The sequence below is a fragment of the Protopterus annectens genome, chromosome 3.part1 (genome assembly GCF_019279795.1).
Source record: "Protopterus annectens isolate FY-2018-M chromosome 3.part1, PAN1.0, whole genome shotgun sequence".
Lineage (NCBI taxonomy): Eukaryota > Metazoa > Chordata > Ceratodontiformes > Protopteridae > Protopterus > Protopterus annectens.
The window spans coordinates 907880583-907900370 of record NC_056732.1 but is presented as its reverse complement, the minus strand read 5'-3'; positions in this window follow the sequence as shown (position 1 = coordinate 907900370).

The following is a 19788-nucleotide window of genomic DNA, read 5'->3' as shown; positions in this document are numbered from 1 at the left end:
TGTTTTGAAAGTGATGGCCTGTATCTCTCATTCAAGGGTTTCTACATACAGTAGACAGTCGATCATCCAGACATCAATTATTTGAAATGTCAGTTATCCAAATGCAGCCTTCCAAAGTTTTCAGGTAGGAAAAATCAAAGTCTGAATATGTAAACATTACACGTGTTCACTTGTGTGTGTTTTGTGAGATTGTAGCCCATTTGTGTGTGAAAAATATTCTTTATTGTCCTCTGGATGTATTCTCTGCATGTAGAAAAAACAAGATTTTAGAAGTTTTTTTATCCAGTTCAATGTATATTTGATTATCCAAACAGATTGATTATCTGAACTACCCCAGGTCCTAATTAGTTTGGATAATTGACTCTACTGTATGTAAAGAAAAAAATGTGTTTATGACAGTGTGCATTGCTTTTTATGGCTGATGCAACAGGAATGTATCAAATTCATGTCTGCCAGTGACAAAAAATTAAGTATAGCTCCTGTTGTCAGGTTAATGTCAACACTATTGTGTTCAATCCTTCTGAGCCTATGGAATTTTGTAGGATACTCTGTTACATAACATATGAAACAGCAGTGTCTTATTTTGATATACAAAGTACTTGTATTCTTTAGGAATAAATGTTTTCAACTAGCTAGAATGCAATTTGTCAGTAAATAGCACTCTTATGAACATTTATGTACTTTATCTAGGAATGTACTCTGTTATCCACAAGTGAGTTTTGGCTGAATTTTTTTAAGCTAAAATGTTCTGACTTAACACAGGCAGCCATCAACTCCTATTTGAATTCTCTACCCAGAGTTGAAACAATACTATCAGCTTCTACCACCGTGAACAGTTTAGGGAATCTTCACTGAAATGTCCCCTTACTGTGAACCTGCTTAACTCAGTCCATCCAATAATGTACTACTAATTTGGACTTTTAATTTCCAATGGTTGAATCCAGAGGCTTTTGACAAACTAATGCTATATCCTCACAGTTTAAACAAATGGCTGTAACTCAAGAACCAGAAATGTTGCCATAGAAGTGTAAACATCAAATTGGTCTGCAGGAGCTAATCTTTATGGCGGTCATATTCATTAGATGCCAGGCCTTAAACTGTATTTTATATGTCATGATAAACATTGTAAATATTTTTGTTAAAGTTTGTAAGACATTTACAATATCTCAATAACCTCCCAATCTACAGAAATACTGTCAGCTGCATTTTGCTAATCATCTGTGAGCTTCCATATGAGGCCATGTATTTCTGTCTTTGTTACTGACATATCTGGGTAAAACAAAAGTTATGACAATATAAATATAGTGCATATACAACTTTTAAAATCTCTTTGACTGCACTCAACAGGGGCCAAATATCCATGCAGTTGTGATGCCCTCCATGTACACTTTAAGAGAGTGTCATTCGATAGCTTGTATAGATCACAATCTTAAAATTATTTTAAATATAAACAGGTAATATTAGATACTTAGAGCATCACTTGAATGATACTTGAGAGCTGCATGGAAGAATCACTGGGGTTTAATGAGTTTTATCCTGCAGTGGTTTTCAAGTCTAACCCTGAATGCTGATTAGCTTTAGGTTTGCAGTATTCTAATAATTAAAAAGGAGTGCTCTGAAAAGTATGTTGTGGGAGTTTGAAGTTATTAGTTCAAACTATAAATCTAATTTTAAGCAGCATAAATAATTGGTGACTGCTTATGAATGCATCAGTAAGTTTCATTAGTTCAACAGTTCTGCTTTAAATGAGATCAGTGTTGTACTGCAACTGTGGCTCATTTATTAACTTTATGCATTGTAAGTGTGGGTCTATATTATATCATCAAATGCTTAAAAAAGCAAAAGATGAATAACTGTCCCTGTGTAAGTGAAAGCTTACAATCTCAAAAGCTCAGAACAGCGATTTTTTTCCAAGAGAAAAAAAATTGCTGTTCCAAAAAAAAAAAGAAAAAAAGAAAAAAAAAATTGAAATAATACATAAAGTGGGGGGCTTCACACTGCACACCTCCCGATGTGGGGGCTGTGTCCCCCACACCACCCTACTTAAATATACCAACTCCGAGATCACACTACACTGGGAAAGAATTTGCTTAAAAACCGCTTCGCTATTTTGCCTTTTTATTGTTTTAAGTTTGACCGAGACGCATTCTATAGAATGCATCTTCAGTCATCTAATAGAAACCCGTAAGTGCTGCCTCACAATCCTGGCTTTTATATTTCAGGAGTGAGCACTATTTCAGTCAGTTTTATGCAGCATTTTAGCACCACTGATGTTCATTCATAATCACTGCTGTGGTAACCTTAACTTTATGGATTATATCCACAAAACCAGCAGCCTGGGTGTCAAAAGCTTCAGTGCTTTATTGCCACACTTAAAGAGTCCTCCTCACAGGCTAGAGAGAATCAATGGTCAACTTATGGTCTTCCATTACTGAGCAGATAAGTTCCCTCTGGAGAAAACCTTCCACAATCCATTATCTTCTGTGTAAAATACATAGATTTCTGTGAGAAACTCTGTGTGTGTGTGTGTGTGTGTGTGTGTGTGTGTGTGTGTGTGTGTGTGTGTGTGTGTGTGTGTGTGTGTGTGTGTGTGTGTGTTTTAGGGGACTATCACAGGACTGGCTAGTCTGACAGACTGTTTGCCTTATACTTTTAACTTTTACTGTTTGCACTTTTGGCAATCACTTATTTTGTGGGAAAAATTTGCATTTATTTTGTGATAGCAAGTGTGCTTTTCAGAGTGTCATTGCGTATTTTGCTTGGGAACACTATTTTTGCCAACTATCTGTCACAGACTTACTCTAGCTGGACTAAGTGGAAATCATACTCTGTTTTCTGCAGAACCATAGCAACACATACAGGTCTAATGGTTCTATCTTCCTCCTGACTCAAGAAAAAGAAAACTTGCAAGACCATTGCCAACACTGCAGGCTCAGTCTGTGCTTCAGCCATTGGTGAATGACTCTGTTGTGGCCAGTACTGGTTCTTCAAACTATTCACTTTTTTCTCCAGATCCCTGTGATGTAGCCTTTTCAGCCACCATGGACCAAAGGCTAGCTATGTTCTCTGAGGCAGTTCAGGTGCCCTTTCCAGGCATGGAAGAGCCAATCTTATCTGTCTCAGAGGAGTGAGTGGGTTGTGCATCCCTGCATAGCCAAATTAAGAGACCTAGTCGCCGAAGAGAAGTTCCATCCACAAGTAAGCCTCCTTTGAGGAATGCATCTAGAATAAAAAGAAAGAAAGTTAAAACAGTTATCTTCCTTAAACTACTTTTTCTGTATATAAGGAATAGTTTTTTTGGCTTGGTTCAAGGTTTAATGAAGGTATTAAAGCCTCAGAAGGGAGGCTGGAATTTTTGTGGAAAAAACGAATCAGGTCCCTCAGTTTCTGAGAATTCCTGTGTCTGATGATGAAAAGAATTAACAAAGGGCATTATCTGATTTTTTTTTCTACCAAAATACCTTTTACTAACTTTGAGGAAAGTGTTTCCTCAGAGTCTCTTACGGAGGAATTTTAATTTTCTGAACCTGTTTCTAGAATGAATAAGATGTTTAAGTGGGAACAGACTGGTATTCCAGCTTCTACATACTGAATTTCCACAACCTGCTGTTATTCCTCTTCTTTTGACAACTTTTGTGGATGTTGCTGTTATCGCTTGAAATATGCCTGACAGTCAACCTGCAGTCCCTAAAAGACAACCAGACTTTATAAAGTTCCTCAGTCTTACAAATATTTGTTGCCTCACCCCATATATGATACTGTATCTACTTCTGTGTCAAATCCTGTTTTAACAAAAAAAAAATAGTTAACACAACTGCTTTTGATAAAGATGAGAATGTTTTTGCCAGATTTGGAAAGATCATTTATTCTTCTGCTACTTTAGTCTTTATTTATTTATTTATTGACATTTGTTTAACAGGAAAGTCTGACTGGGAGCAGATGCCCTTTTACAGTGGAGGCCAGAGGATAAAAGTGCCAAGGTAACAATTTAAAGCAATCAATATTTGCAATAGCATATAATCAAGTTTAAATTAATACATAGAATACGAGTCAATATAATAAAATTTGTATTAATGTTCACATACATTAACATATAAGCATTGCATTGGGAATTTACAGGTAGAAGAGTGGTGTATAAGACAGGTAAGAGTAATTTAAAAATACATTAGAGTGAAGGTATTAGAAGGGACTCTAGACATTCACATTATCAAACTGTAGTATCTGCTAACTTCTTTTGACAACATGAGAACAATTACTGGCAGTTTTCCCCCTTCAGAAAAAAAATCCTCTTTGAATGCTTTAATGTTTTTTATTTCCCAGGTAACCAAAGTGTTCTTATGACTGTGCTGATTGTGTGTCCAGGGCAGCAGCTGCTGATAATGTAAAGAGGCTGTTTGCTTGGGTAGAATATACAGCATTTTTTAAACCATGTTACATCCCAAATTCAAAATTCTTCTTTCAATAAGGAAATTGTGTTTGGTCTTTCTGCTACTCAGGTACTCAAACAATTTGATAAAAGAGGGAAATAGATTCAGGAGATCACTCAGATATTTCAGCCCTACCTCTTCATGTTTGCTATACCTTTTCTGCAAACTCAGATTCCTTTTAGAAATAGCAAAATAAAATGTCTCAACAGTTTTCTAACCTGCCTTTGTACAAGAAAAATGGGAAGAAGGTTCAAAGAAAAAAGAGGAAAACTTTCAGTAAAAGGACTGTGCAATTGTAGCAACCCTGCCAACACACACACACACACACACACACACACACACACACACACACACACACACACACACACACACACACACACACACACACACACTTCCACTTCCTTAAACATATCCCAGAGCTTCATTCTTTGTCTTATTTTTTTTTGGCATCAGATTGTTTCAGACAAATGGGTGTTAAGACTTGTCCATGAGAGTTACAGATAGCAGTGAGAAAGCTTGCCTTCTTTTTAGGGGATTCTCCCTTACCTCCATATCAGACTTTCCTGGTTTCCCAGTCATCAACCAAATGTTTTCTGTGGGGGTCATGGAACCAGTGCCCCTCCCAGATCTGTGGAAGAAAATGTTTTTATTCAAGAACGGTACATAATGCCAAAGAAGGACTCCTCTTGGAGGCCATTCTCAACCTGTCCTTTCTCAACCTTTTGTAAAAGTTGTGAAGTTCAAAATGTTGTACCTACAAACTTTGTTACCTCTTATTCCTCCTCAAGTTTGTTGGTAACTATGGACTTGAAAGATACTTATCATCACATTCTTATTGCTACAGATTTTAGACATTTCCTAAGGTTTTCTGTGGCTGCATTACCCTATCAGTTCTCTGCATTGTTCTTTGGGTTATCTATTGCTCCAAATTGTTCACTAAGTAATAACTCATTGCAGACTGCAGGGTATTCACATATTTTCTTATTTAGATGGCATATTCATCTTTACAGAGTCCCTCAAAGTGCTAGCAGTACATTACACTGGTAAGAAACCTCCTTATCGATCTAAGATTCCACATCAACATTCAATAACCCTCCTTGATTCTTTCCCACAGGATAATGGTCTTACAGTGCCTTCTGGCTACCCCCATGTAAAAGGTATGCCTTCCTGTGGAGAAAGTAGTCCTGCATCTGAAACTGTTTGTGAGCTTCTCCATTCAGTCTCAGACTTCTGCAAGAGAATATTTCAGGATTCTAGGTTTCATGGCTTCTATGGTTCACATAATGATTCCCTTTTCCAGATTACATATGAGACAAATTCATCCTTTCCTGAAAACAGTACGGTCCCAACATCTTCACCTCTGACATTAGAGAGTGGGGTGCTGGGCTTTGTGAAAGGAGGGTTGCATTAGTGAAGAGACCAGATATCCTTGAATCACCATCTCTCCTTTTCTCTGAAAACCACTGCACAATCTGTAACAAGAGATGTATTAGATTTTGCATGTAGAGCTCTGTGTATGGAGGTAAAGGTGCAGTGTCCATGGAACAAACAGGACAAGCCAAAAACACATCAGTGTGAAAGAGGTGTTTTCTGTTATTCATGATTACAATTCTTTGCATCATCTATGGCTCCAGGGCCACCGTTAGGTGATCACAGACAACACCACAGTGATGTGGTACATAAACAAGCAAGAAAATACAAGATCTTACCCCCTGTTTAAGCTGGATATGTTAGCTTTCAAGGGAGCAATTCAGCACAATTTAAACCTCCAAGCTTCTTACAGTCCATCAGAGTCAAATGTGCCAGACGAGCTTTGCAGGACTATGACAGACCCTCATAAATGGAAATTAAATAAGGGTATCTTCCAGAAATTATCTAGTTGTTAGGATCTCCTCAAGTAGATTTGTTTGTCTTCTTTCAAAACAGATAACTGAGGAAATTCTTCTTCAGGTCTTTTTGCCAACAGGCTCAGAAATATTGATTTTCATTACTTTAGAATGGAACATTCCTGTATGGATTTCCACCCTTTCCACTGATATCATCCACCACCTCTGCTAATGGTACCAAAATTACCCCATTAACCACAGAAAACTCTTAGGTATTACCATAGATGAATACCTCAAATTTGACATACATATTGCCCAAACCATCAAAAAGTCCACATCAAATGAAGCAGCCTGTATAGAGCCAAGTCATTCTTAACACCAAATGCTAGGCTTGTCACTGCATGCACACACCTCTTAAGTAACCTTCTCTTTGGTTCCATTGTTTTCACAAACCTCCGAAAATCTGACCTCAGTAAACTGGAATCATGTTACCATAAAATCTCTAAATTTGCTACCAACCTCCTACTCACAACTCAACACTGCTCATCACTTTCAGGATTAAACTGGCTAGAGCTACCAAACCTTCTCTCTCTCAATCATCTAGCCTTAACCCACAAAATAATCTACAATCCCAATAACTGCCCTGCCCTATCCTCCTTAGTTCAACCACACTCCAACCATTGTATGCTCAGATCCTCCAACAAACTCTTACTTAAGGTGTCTAACTCCCACAACCAACATGGCAACTCCCTCTATTCCCACAACATAGATAAACTCTAGAACTCCCTCCCAGAAACCCTAAGGAACATACCCTCACATGATCATTTCAAAACATTACTAAAACACCACCTCAGTAACCACTGGCTATGCTCCTGCCACTCCCCTGCTTAAACATACTCTCCTCTCTTGTTAGCAACTCTCAGAACATGCTCTTCTCCTGCTTCTTTTGTAACTTATCTCTACTCCATCTATCACATTTGCCATCAACTCTCTCAACTTCTAAATAATGCTTTACTTCAGCTTCTTTTTTATTCACTAAAGAGCTGCTCCATTAGCAGTTTTTTAGTTTCCCACCATCCTGTTGTGTTTGTTCATCAAGGCAGATCTTCCCCTAGGATCTACACCATTAAACACACAATTCTCATAGAATGTTTCTTCTTGATATATGATGTTTTTGCTATTGTAGAAATGCATAGTATTTTGTGATTTTTGGTTTTGATTTGTAAAATTGCATGCTAATTTGTTATAATCTGTGTATCTAAAATCTACTTGTATTGCATTTTTCTGTGGAGCTTTTCTCCCGGGGCCTCCATTGAAAATGGGCCTCTGGCCCAGTTTGACATTCCCGGTCAACAAAATGTAATAAATAAATAAATAAATAAAAATCTCGGGCCACTCTGAAGATCCAAAAGGACTCTCCAAAAATTTTTCTGGTGACTTGCTTCTGGTCCAGCAAGAGTGATTCTCCCTTCCTATAGAATTGGCCAAGCACAATTACCACAAGCTGCCTCACACAATGCATTTAAACACACAAGACAAGGGGTGTTTGATAAATCCCAACCTCAAACAGCTATAACTGACTACCCAGATGATTCAGTTCTGATACCATAAAGCCACCTTTTTTTCTGTGGATGTGCAGCAGGTGTTGAAGGAGGCAAAGAAACTCCCTACTTAGAAATATATTGGTAAATGGAACAGATCTGCAAGTAGGTGCCATACTAAGAACCAGGGCCCAATAAGGGTTTCTCTACTATTGGTTTTGTTGCATTTGTATGAGTTTCATATTCCTCTATCAAGGTTCATCTCTCTCAACCATTTCAGCATGTCTGCCTATGGATCACCCCTTCCCCATCACAACTTTGATTAAGCTATTCTTGAAATGGGGTTTTATATATGCATCCACCTACAAAACAAATATCATCTCCTTGAGATCTTAATGCTATTTTGGAAAAGTTAACTTATCCTCCTTTTGAACCTCCTTTTTTATCAGGCTGATTTACAGTTGATCTCATGGAAGACAGTAGCGCTGATTATTCTAATATCTGCAAGAAGAGAATCTAAGCTGCAAGCCCATACGATGGCTCAACCTTATTTGATGTTCCATAGAAACAGGAATTCCTTGAGAACAAACCCCTCATTTATGCCTAAAGTGGTCTCAAGAGTTTATATTAAACCAAACCATCCATCTCTGTCTTTTTTTCCAGAACCTAAAAACAGAAAGACGGGGTTCTTCATACTCTGTGAAAAATTAATTTTGAAGGTGCTGCTGTGCTGTACTTACTGCACTGAAACCAAAGTCTTCTTAAGACACAAAGTCTTGCTGGCTGTTTACTGCTGAATCTGAGTCTGGTTATTACACAGAGGTTTGCACAACTGCATCTGCAGTCTGTTTAAGGCACTGAGCCTTGCAATTGCACACTGATAAAGAAATACACTTTGCAGCAAAATACTGTTTTTACTGTAAGCACACACTAATAAATTACTTATCCTTATAACAAATAACATGTACTACTGTGACAGCTTGTAGCTTAGATGTTAAAGTTTATTTCTTTCTCAGTATGAATGATTATTCTCCTACAGAATACCTCGGAACAAGTGTGTTCCTACAAATACATCTAACATTAACTTGATTTTTACAGTCTATTTATACTTTTCTTATATTCTGTTTTCCTTCTTGGTATTTCTTTTTGAACTTTGTACGGCAGCATCTGCTAGAAAACACTTCTGTTGATGCCTGTAGGAAAGCATGTAATATTTTACTTTTCAAACTTATCTTTTAAGGGAATGTCTTGTGGGAAAGCACATACAAATTGTTTTTCTGCTGATCATGTCCATTCATCTGTAAGAAAGCACATCAAAATTTTTTTCTGATAAACATGTTTTTAAGGAAACATCTTCTGAGAAAGCATGTACTGCTGATTTTGTAAAAACATGTTCTTTAACAGAAGTCTGTAAAAAAGCATGTATCAAACTGTTCTGATGACATGAGAAAAGTATGGAATATTTGCTTTCCAGAATTGCTTTTTAGGCTTTTTGCTGACACTGTGAAGAAGCATGTTTTTTAATAGATGTTCTTTCTTCAAAACACATACATAATATGGACGCCCATTCTACATTACTAAACTCTATACCTACATTCAAGCAAATTTTTTATTTAATGTTTTTATTTGTCAGCGTGTTTTTAGCAGATTTGATTATAATCATTGTTCAGCACACTCTCACAGTTCCCCTTTTTATTTTAAACCAGGGAGATAAATTCATCATTGTTTGGTAATATCTTACTGAAATTGGTTCACCTTGTTTGCTCTAGCATAGACTAGATCCAGGCCTGCTGAATCTAGCTTTGTTTATATGCTTGTTGTTTGTTTGCTTGTTATTTCCCTGGAAGCTAATTCCACCTAATACGCAACTTCTCAGCGCTTCTGTGGATCACTAGTGATATATGCATTGCTTACTGTACTTATTTCCTTGTTTCACTTGAAAGTAAGTTACTGTTTGTCATTTTTGCATTTAGTTACTTGTAACACATTGCACTCAAGTTACCTGGCACTTGCTCACTAAAGCAATTATATAAGTCAGCACTAAAAATTAAAAGCACTACACCCTCACTCCCCACTGGCCCTTGTTTTCAATTAAGGAATTCCCAATATTATTCTAGCATGTCCAAAGGTCAGTTGTCAATCTTCTCTCCGGTCCAGCTGGTGAATCTGGGAATCTTGAGGCAATGTTATAACTGCCTCATGTACACAGACAACCCTCTCCTCCTCCCACATAACACAAATACTTGCGAGAGATGCAGCTATTTAGCCAAACTGGAGGCTGAGCTCTCTCAACTCAGGACTGGCAAGACCAGACAGGAGGAGAAGGCAACTACACACACCACAAAACCAGCCTCACATAATGCTACCACTCCACTGAATCAAACACATAAACACACAAAGACATACTCGGAGGCTCTGAGTAAAATTTACCTAAACAGCAGAGGCCTCCAAAGCAGACACCCAAACAACTGCTACCTCAAGACACCCCACAAGCAACACATAAACCACAAAAGCAGTGTGCAAAGCAGTCACAGCCCTTAAGGCCAAATACAACACCAAACATACTTGTCATAGGTGACTCCATAGTCAGACACACTGGCGTCCCACTCACCAGGCTGAACAAGGAGAGGGTCACAGTAAGCTGCCTATCGGGCTAGAATCCGCCACATAACACAAGCACTCAGGTCACTCCACGGCAAGTACAAATATGACACAGTCATTGTCCATGCTGGTGTGAACGACCTGAGACATACCTCCCTGGACTACATGAAAAGACACATAGAGGAGCTCTCTGATTATGTAGCCCAGGCAGGTATGACCCTAACCCTGAGCAGTATCCTTCCTTCACCAAGAATGATGCCACAATATAGAGACAAGATGATCAGCTTTAACAATTGGCTTAATGTCTGGTGTCATTCAAAGGGGATCCAGTGTCTGTCTGCCTGGGATGACATGCTTGACAAGCCACGCTGCTTCGCAAGGGACGGCTTGCACCTGTCACCCTGGGATTCGGATATTGGCTAAGGCTCTTGCCACCCCATAGTGCCTTTTTAGGCAAGGCTCAAATTCTAAACCTACCACCCTAGAAAACAAAAATGGGAAGAAACTGAGGGTAATGCTGCTCAATGCCAGAAGTCTAAATCTCAAAATGCACGCACTCGAGGCCCTTCTCAGTATGGAGAACATCGATGTCTGTGCTGTAACTGAAACCTGGTTCAAGGTTCCTGAGAGCACCCCGGCACTATTAGGTTTTACCTCATATCATGCGTTCCGGCCCCAAAACTTGGACCACACCACAAAAGGAGGGGGTGTATCCATATTCATAAAGGATACCCACACCTCCAGGTTGGTGGCAACGCAAGCTTCGGAAACCATCCAGGTGCAACTAACCATAGGCAAAACTGCTCTACAAATTGTAGCATGCTACAGGCCACCCTCTCAAACTCAGGAACCCCACACAGCCTTCCTGAAGACACTGGAGGGTATAAATGTATCTCCAAACACCATCATATTGGGTGACTTCCACTACCCGAATATAGACTGGGAACATTACTCAAGCCCTAACTTTCTAGCCCAACGGTTCCTGGAGTTCATAAATTCAAATGCCATGGAACAGCTAGTCACTGTTCCCATGAGAGGAGAAAATATACTAGATCTCATTGTCACAAACATGGGGACAAAATGCTCCACACGGAAGTATATCCCTCATTGGTGAGATCTGATCATAAACTAATCTCACTGGAAATCCACATCCCGCCCCACCCCAAACAAAAAGACCATAGTGAAGAACTTCTCTAAAGCAAACTTCACACTACTCAAGACTGGTGTGGTATCCTTCAAGGCCCCTGAGCCAGTGGAAACCACAACCCAAGCTGTGGAAGCCCTTACAAATGCCTTCTATGAACACCTCCAGGACTGCATGGATCAGGCAATCCCAAATAAAACCAAGACTCTTTCCACAAAGGGCAAGCGTCCAGTCTGGTGGACCCCAGCCATTAACAAACTTTACAATAAGAGGAGAAAGCTATTACATGATAGAACAAAATCCATAAAAGGGAAGTCACCCCTGATCATTATTAGTAAAAAATACGAGCACTCATAAAATCAACTAAGGCCAATTTTGAGAGAAAAATTGCCATGGATTCAAAGGACAATCTTAAGGCCTTTTTCAGCTATGTTAGGAACCTGGGTGGAAACTCCCAGATATGCTCAGAATTAGTCCAAAATGATACAAAAATCACTGAACCCACAGACATTGCCAACATACTGGCAGACAGGTTCAGTGCAAACTTCACCCCTCTCCCCTAAAGGAGAGATAACTATCCCAGCCGAGTGTAGCCTCCCGGACATCTCAAATGCGCAGGTGAAAGCTGCTCTCTCTAAAGCTAAAAACACAGCATCAATGGGACCGGATGGTGTCCCCGGCTGTGTGCTACACGAGCTAAATGAGGAATTAAACCCGCACATAAGGCAGCTGTTTAATCTCAGCCTTACCACAGGATACGTGCCCAAGGAGTGGCGACGGCAACTGTTGTCCCACTCCACAAAGGCGGCGCCTCACGGACCCTGGTAATTACCGCCCCATAAGCTTAACAAGTCTAGTCTGCAAAGCTATGGAGAGGATCATAATGGAGCTCATAAACAAAGATATAGGGGACTTGCAGACATTGGACCCGACCCAGTTTGGCTTTGTCAAGGGAAGATCATGCCTTTTGAACTTGGTCGACTTCTTGAAACAGTCACCAAGGCCATTGATGAGGAAAGGCAGTCCATACAGCCTACCTTGACCTTGCAAAGGCTTTCGACACAATACCCCACTCGGGTATTGTAGAAAAACTTACCAGCTTAAATGTAAACCCATATGTCACAAGATGGGTTGCAAACTGGCTTAAGGTCAGAACCCACAGGGTTAGAGTTGCTGGCGCTGTGTCAGACTCCAAGCCGGTCACAAGTGGTGTCCCACAGGGCTCGGTCCTTGGCCCCCTATTGTTTGGCATCTACTTCTCAGAAGTACAGGCCAACATAGGAGGACTTTGGCTGACAAAGTTTGCAGACGACTGCAAACTGGGTGCCATAGTGGAAAGTGCATCAGACACGGATATCCTTCAGAAAGGACTCACGGAAACAGATAGCTGGTGCCAGAGCCATGGCCTGAAGTTAAACACCAAAAAATGTATAGTCATACCCTTCGGGAAAAACAAGGTAACCCCAAGCTACCATATAGGTGGCAATCCACTAAGCACAGAAGAGGTTATCAGGGACCTGGGGACCCAGGTTGACAGTGGCCTTTCTTTTGACACTCACATTGCTAAAGTGGTTAGAAAGACCTTCTACATTGCCCACCTGATCATGAAGGGATTCACATCCAGATCTAGTGAGGTTATTGTTCCCCTGTACTCTTCACTTATCAGACCAATGATCGAGTACAATGCCCCATTCGGGATGTATCTCACCCGACATCTGCAGCAATTGGAGAAACCCCAAAAGTTCCTCACCAAAAGGATAAAGGGACTCCAAAATCTGTCATATGCTGCCAGATTGAAGAAACTCCAGCTCTATTCAGTCGCATACCGTCTGCTCAGAGGTGACATGTGCCTGACATACAAGGCCATGTCCAACCCGGAATTAATGGACATGCTCCACCTCAAAAAATCCAAATACACCAAAACCACTAGAGCAAGCGACTTAAACCTTAGCACGGATATAAATAGGATGTGCTGGAGGGATAGATTTATCACTCAGAGACTCCCTATGCTGTGGAATAAAATCCCGGTCCATGTGAGGCAGAGCACCTCGCTGACTCTGTTCAAGAGAAATCTAGACCTGTGGATGGGAGATCGTAGGTTTACCCCGGGAATCATCTCTGTGTCACTGCTGGACAGAGGCACAACAAACTAATGGGCACAGTATTTTTTCATATAAGGGGTGGCGTAAGCCACAAAAATTTGGGCTAGGCTTATAAATGCCTTAGGGCAGATAGCCTAGTATAAACCTATGAACCTATGAACCTATGCATACAGTGTGGGAGCTTTGCCTTTCATAAAATGTGCTGAAAATATCATTGAAATTCAATTTCTTGAATAATTGTAAATTTTACTCACACTAATAACAACAAGAGCAAAAGCCTAAAAGTAGTTGATCCTATACTGAGAATTTATTAACTAACTTTCAATAGCACACTATCTCAAAAACACTTCAAAATGAACAAAAGTTTATTTTTTTTTTGTTTGTTTGCTTTTGGAAAGAAAGTGGGAATGAGTGCCCCTCATCCCCCAATGTGCAGGGTCTGCCCCCATATCCAATCTCTTTGTATAATACCTCTGGGGGTACAAGAAAAAAAAAGAGAACTATAATTCATCATAAACAAGTACCTGCAATGACTATGGCTTGGTGATACTGGAAAATGTAGTAATGAAGATCCAGAGACAAGCTGGAAATGTAGGGCATTTCTTGCTTTAGAACTGTTAGGTAACATGTACAACATCCAAAACATCATTCTGTAGTCATAAGGCCTGCATATTTATCTTAGTCTAGTAATGAATCATATAATAATTCCCAGTTTAGAGCAGTAGGAGTTATGTTTTTAATGAGTTTATTTTTTAGTCTTGTGTCACAATCACATTCCCTTGTTTTTCAGTTGTTTTCTGTGTGACCATGTAGCAAGAGAATACTTTAAATTTACCCCTCAAAAGAGACACTTGTGCCTACCAGGTTTATGTGGTTAATTAATAAATAAAATAAATTCAATAAGCCAGGAGATGGAACATTGAGGCAGACTGGTCAGAGATATGCCAGTTACTGGATTCTGTACCAGACAGGGTACAAAAGCAAACATCATGGATTTAGTTTTACAAAGCTGATAATTAATGTTTTGGTAGGGAACCACTCACTTGGAGTGAATTTTATTTAAATTATTTGCTTTCTTTAGATATCCAAAGTGCCCTCACAAGAGCAGTATTTGTATAGTACATGTCAGTTCAGTCTAAATGGCCCCATGATAGTGTAATAATATGCAAGCTAAAAATGGGGGTTCTGAAAGGTTGCCTGACCTTCCACAAGATGAAAGAGTGTTAATGTTATGTTTATTGCCACGATCATGTCAGTTAGATATAAAGTGAACCAGGTTTGAGTGTTTTGACTGTATCAGAGTGTACATAGTAAAGTGTAATCCACTGAACCTTTTACACAGTTCAGCAAGTGGACAGCTGTTTACTTCTGGTGTTCACATCATGGTAAGTAATGCCTAAAATGAACAGAAGTGCAATAACAGTGATAAAGGTACCTGCCAAAGCTTACCATAATGCTTTCTTAGATGTTCTCAGATCCCATCCTTAACTTTAATTTGAATCCTTAGATGTGGAGTAAGTGGCAAGGTCTTTACCCTACTTTGCTGAATGGCAAAGCATTTTTACTGTACTGTGCCGCATCAAAATGTTTGATAAGGTCCTCAAAAGCAAAGCCTGGATCCTGTTCACTCATAACATATCGTCTATCTACTGAACTAGCTCAGCTGTTAATTAGTATAAAGTAGTTGGTATGAATGAGTGAAAAGTACCAAATGTACTCATATGATACATAAAGAATCAAGGAAAACAGCATCAGTGGAATAATATATTCTATAAGTTTAATTGTTTGATTAAAATTGTGGAATATATTATCCACAGTGTTACCGCATGGTGATTTCCTTGATTCTTCTGGCATTTGGAGAGTACCTTTGGCCCTTTTAGTCTGTAGTTGTATGGTACTCAGAGTCTGCTGAATTGGTTATGAGTGAGAGGAAAGACTATCTGGCATTTTGTATTTTTACAGGCCTTCCCCTGTAATGGAAATTATGACTGCTCAGTAATTCCTATGCCTATGTCTAGTACTGGTATTTTATCTACAGTTTCAAGCAACCAGCATGATCTTTAGTAGATCTGGTCTAATAAGAATAGAAACTATGTCAGAGATTCAGTAATATGCAAAATATATTTTCAATGGTGGACAGCAGTGTCTTGCTTAGGGAACAGGTGGTAAAAAAAATCATATAAGTTTTACTGCATTTGGTTTACCAAAACATATTCTCACTTGGGTAACTACACAGATGAATGCAGCTTTTTAAAGCTATGTACATTAAAAGTGGCATAGCGTGACAGATTTAGGATTATGCAGAGAATTATGTCTTTTTAAATAGTCTTCCCAAAATCATCTTTGTGACATTACTTTACAGAATCTTCTCTTTTGGAAATAGAGAACATTGAATCATTTACTGGTCAGAAGGGAGCAGCATCATAATTTGGTTCATGTACAATGTGTAGATATTTATTTCCTGAATTTTCTCTTAGGTTAATCCTGGTGCAAAGACTCTCCCATGATCTTGTTAGTCACAAACCACCAATAGTTTTCCAACAGAAGTATCACTGGCAAGAGTTACAAATATTGTCTTGCTAGCAACTTAAATGATTCATAGCAGTTGTATTCAACTACGTAACATGATAGTTACACATGCAGGCAGTTTTATGACTTTATTTATTTATTGTTTTTGTTTACCAGGAAAGTTCAACTGGGCACAGAACCCATTTTCAGTGGAGGCACAAGGAGAAAGGCTTTAATGCACAAACAACAGTAATAGGCAGAGTGGCACTAAAATTTGAAATATATATAGAATAGTCTGTAGGGTCTATATTATATTTTGGAAAGTTTCAAACATTGATATGGTCGACACCATATGAGCGATGTTTGAAATTTCGAAAATATAATAAAAAAATAAAAATAAAAAACTATACTTACCTAAACGCTGTAGGCAGCTGCACACCCCCACACCCACACTACTTAAATATTCCTACTCTGAGATCGCACTGCATTGAAGTAAAGGGAAAATATTCCCTATGGCAATTTCGGTGTTATGCGTGCGATGTTTCGACCAATCGGGTTTGCTCAATACGCGTTCGCCATTTACAATTTTCGATCACATGAAAGGAACCCTAGTCTGTACAGCATTTTTCATAAGAGGGAGAACTGCATTTCAAATTTGATAAAGTATACAGGTAGCCAAATTGTTGTTTTTATGTTTTACAAGAGGTGTAGTGATGAGGCAGCTAGACTTAAGAAACAGAAGGCAGTTGATGGAAAAGGATTATAGCAAAAAGGGGGTAAAGAGAATGATTTACAGTACAGGTAGGAGAGGGTCACAGATGGAGTTGAGCAGGAATGAGTTTGAAGAGGAGTGATGTGCAAATCGAATGCAGCATGTCTGCAGAGCCAGGAGTTGAGTAAGTGAGACTTTTGTTGTAGTTTGAATGGCTTCAGTGAGTCCAGTTTTACTGTTTGGGGAATGGACTTTCAAATTTTTGACACTTTATGGATGTAGAAGGAACAGCCTTCAGAGTTATTAGATTTTCTTATATGTAGAAGGTGTTTATCAGAAGAGGGCAAGCTTCTGGGAATGCTGTATGGTTGTACAAGGCTAGCTACAGCTGGATAGTAAATGCTTTGTTCATAAGATTTTGTTTAAAAGGAAAATAAGAGTATGTGCATTAGTGAGGTAGCTCAAGCCAGTGGAGGTATCTGAGGACCAGTGGTGTGATCTGTTTTTTGACCTTGGTGTAACACTGCTCTGGTTTGTTTAGTTGAGTTAGTTGGATGTTTGGCAGTACTGGTGCTGAGTACAGGGCATTAAGTTGTAGGAGGTGGTAGTGGTGATATGATATATTGCAGTGTAAGATAGGTAGGGTTTTGCACTATTGAGAGTGCTTAGTTTTTGGTGTGTTTTCTCACTGTACTTTGAATGTGGAAGTCAAACTTTAGGTTTTTGTCTATGTAAACTCATAGTAGTTTGGTTTGAATGACAAGCTCAATCAATTTTGGTATTGATGGAAGAGGTAATACTGAAGGATGCTTTCCTTACTGCAAGGTGTTTGGGAGTGAAGTGGATTAGTTTTGTTTTGTTCTGTTAGGGTTTGGAAAAAGTTGGGAAGTAGTCAGACAGTTTTCTATAGAAGTGAAGGATTCCTGGGTCAGTCTTTGTAGGGAATCAATGTTGCCTGCTGAGCAGATGATGGCAGAATCATCTGCATACTGTACTGAAGTAGCATTCTTACTGACCACATATAGGGCATTATCAAATATGCTGAACAGGATAGATTCATAGATTCGTAGGAGGTTGTTAGGCTAATAGCCCTAGAGTCCTTACAAGTTTAGGCAAGTTCAACCCTTGTTCTCTTAAGGGTCTTGAGATATGGTCTATGTTATATGCAAATCTAAAGCAGCACTGATTGCCCCTATCCAATAAGTACACAGGTGAAACTCCTTGGGTGAATTTGCGATTTTACATCCAATCGTCTAAGTTACAGTTAAAAAGGGTTAACAAGGGGCTTTGTTTAACATTTATTGGAAGTTTATTCCAGAGGAGAGACAACCTCTGGGAGACATATCTGTCTCTCCAGCAAGTCCAGTTGATGTCACATTCTTGGTTAAGGTCCCTAGAGCAAGTGAATCATGTACCATTTGACTTACAAATGTGCAGCATTTCCATTAAGGCAGGATCAGAGGTTGCTCTGTAGGCAAGACATGGGTCACCTCTGAGTAGTCTATATGAATTAGCGTATACTGAAAGTGATTTCAATCTGTCCACATAAGATATGTGCTGAAGACCCTGAATTTTCTTTATGAGGAACCTTTGAAGTTTCTCCAGTTGCTGGAGGTGCCTGTTTAGGCACATACTAAAGGGAGCAGTGTACTCTATTATTGGCTTGATAAGGGAAGAGTACATGGGGGTTATAACCTCTTTTGTTCTGGAAGCTATGCCCTTGCTTATGAGATGAGCAACATAGAAGGCCTTCCTTACCATCTTGGAGACATGGTGATCAAGAATAAGGTTGCTGTCAACCTGTGTACCCAAATCTCTCACCACTTATTTAGAGCTTAGGTTGTTGTTATTAATACAGTAATATGCAGGCACACTAAGTTCGACAAAGGGTCCAAATGGAGAGATGATAAGTCAGCAAGCAAAGGAGAGTAGTATTGCTGAAATTGAATTCATCCTCAAGTCTTAGTGAGTACCTTCATGAGGTGGACCCTGTTTTTACAAAATGTCATGGATAGAAGTAGGTCAAAAATTAAAAAAAAGATAGCTGGGTGCACAAGACCCAGGATAAAAATGTGCCCAATCCTGGTAGGTGCACTGGTGCCAGGACTAGAAAAAATGACAGTGTAGAATCCTCAAAATACAAAAACATTCCTCCAATGAGACCAGGTCAGGCCCAGGAGGAGGATGACCCCCCCCCCCCCGTTGTAGAAGGAAGTAACAGTCCACAAAAATCACAAAACTGATAGGCCAACAAAGAGCCATAAAGATGATAGAGTGGACTATTGAGGATAAGAAAGAACTTATGCATTGTTACTGTTATATAAAAAGCCCAGAATTTCCAGACACAAAATATATAAAACGATTAAGAGAGAAATTAGAGGAAATAAAAATACTTCCACAAGAAAAACTGTCAGAAGCCTCAAGTAAAAATTTGTGTTCATTAATACAACAGATTTGTGAAAAACACTATATAGACCAAGAAACTAAAGTATAAGAAAAAATATGGGCATGGGAAAGAAAGAGGGATTTGATATGGTGCAATATTTATGCAAAGGTGACAGCCAAATTAATCAATATAAAGAAGGCAGCCCCAAAGATATTTGAAGAGAAATACAGGCAAAGACATCCAGATAAGGAAAATTACAATAAAAAATAATATCACAAAAAGGGAATATGGAAAAGAAGATTAGGAAAGTAGAAGTTAAAAAAATAGAAGTTGAAGTTATGGAGTGCCTGCAAAGTGAAGGATTTAGTGTAGAAGGTCTAAGACAGGCTACATCACAGCATGATGGAATGAGTCCCCAAAGTAAGGAGAAACAAGAAGATCTGGAGAGATCTGAAGAAGAAATATGGACATGGGACAGAAAAATAGATTTAATATGATGTAATATCGATGCATAGGAGAAAGCAAAACTAATCAATACAAA